The following is a 1,774-nucleotide window of genomic DNA, read 5'->3' on the forward strand; positions in this document are numbered from 1 at the left end:
AATACATAATAATGCAACAACCATTAGGAGTATCCAAAACCGTTTATAAAGGCATATTGATTTATTAAATGTGTATGCATCCATCAGGGTTATCGAAAACCATTCCCATTTCCTATCAATATATATTTTGACTCTGGAGTAGTCATAAACACAAAGACAAACACAGTGAGCAAATCATCAATTACAGTATATAAAATTAAGTTAATTCTATTTCCATAAAGGATGTAAATTGAAGTAATAATTATAAGTTTGATTACAACTAATTAACTGAATACAGTCCTCCTCCTCCTCCTCAAATGAAATTCTGCACAGTACTCTCTTTGCCAGCAGATTACCCATCAAATATAACTTCCGACCTCCATTGGTCATATACTCAATTCCAACAGTATCAACCGTCTTCTCAGTAACCTGAGAAAACATCATCAAATCAAAGGATTTGGCTCTATTATTATATTTACATACATACATACATACAAAACAAAGAAAGTCAAAAACGAACCTAGCTTATTTCACTATCAGATCAATACTAAAATACAAATTATTGTGATTACCTTGGCAACTTTTAAAGACTTTAGCTGTTGAGGAGTCCTTTCTGGCAAATTTTTCGTATTCAATTTGTAAAAAGAGCCTACTTTAATATTTTCAAGAGGGACTGCCTCATATGTTTCCTTTCCCATTTCCACTTGAAGTCAACCTGGGAAATTTATAAACACAATATCAATCAATCCATCCATCCATAATATAAATAAATATAAAATATAAAATATATATACACTAACTATTGTTGGAACCACAAGTCATAAACTAGCTCCCAAATATAGATTGATTTAAGGAAATAAACAAGAACATAAAATGACACCCTAATCGAATCAAATATAACTACTACAGTATAATCAACACAAACTTCAATACTTCAAATTAAATCACATAAATCCTAAACAATAAAAAAAATATTTTTTTTTTAGGGTTTGTAATTATTAAAAGAAAAAAATGAAAAATAAAGTAAAAAAATATCATTTTTTTTTTTTGTTAAAAATCATATTTTTTCAACTACCCAAGAGCAAAAACACCTTTTTTTTTTTTTTTTTTTTTTTTTTAACATTAACACAAAACACATGCCAAAAATGATTTACAGTATATAATCAATCAATCGCATACAGTATTAGTATTTAGTATTATTTACATACGAGTAATAAATTACTAAATCACTTACCTCCAACAAAAATTTGAAATGAAAAAAATAGGTAAAATTTGCAAATACTACACCTGGGTTGGGTTTGAGAGACTTTTGTTTCCTGGGATTGAGACTTTCCCTTCCTGGGTTGGCTTGAGAGACTTTTGAGTAGCAGCAAGTGAAATATGTGCTGCCATCCATCTCAATACGACAAGATTAACCTCTGTTTGTGCAAAGACAAATCAGATCTGCAAAAGGAAAATGTTCTCCGATCCTATTGGCTATAACACTGTTGCAATCCGATTTCTTTTTACCCGGACATTCTCTCCTTTTGGGATCCGACGAAGCTAACTTAAGTTTAAGGTACTAGTATTACCTTATAATAAAATAAAACATTGTTATATACATCCCCATCCGTGTTAACTTAATCTTTTGATTACTATTAAATCTAATTTATTTATTTATTAAGTAATGATTTCATAGAATTTATTTTTATATTTTATAATATATATGATATTACTTTTAATTTAACTTCTTATTTTTTTTTTTGAAAAGCAGACAAATGATTTTATTAGAAAAACACAATATACATAGAGCCTC

The 1,774-nt window shown here is 28.5% G+C and overlaps 1 long non-coding RNA gene across 1 annotated transcript; it reads right to left on the reverse strand.

Annotated features, from left to right (window-relative positions):
• Positions 1-277: 277 nt before the first annotated feature.
• On the reverse strand, positions 278-1,525 carry LOC139857008 (uncharacterized). The gene is made up of 3 exons (XR_011762293.1): positions 1,267-1,525; positions 552-694; positions 278-408 (listed from the first exon to the last, which is right to left on the reverse strand). It is a non-coding gene; the product is annotated as an uncharacterized lncRNA (long non-coding RNA).
• Positions 1,526-1,774: the final 249 nt, after the last annotated feature.

Source organism: Rutidosis leptorrhynchoides, chromosome 7 (assembly GCF_046630445.1).
Source record: "Rutidosis leptorrhynchoides isolate AG116_Rl617_1_P2 chromosome 7, CSIRO_AGI_Rlap_v1, whole genome shotgun sequence".
Lineage (NCBI taxonomy): Eukaryota > Viridiplantae > Streptophyta > Magnoliopsida > Asterales > Asteraceae > Rutidosis > Rutidosis leptorrhynchoides.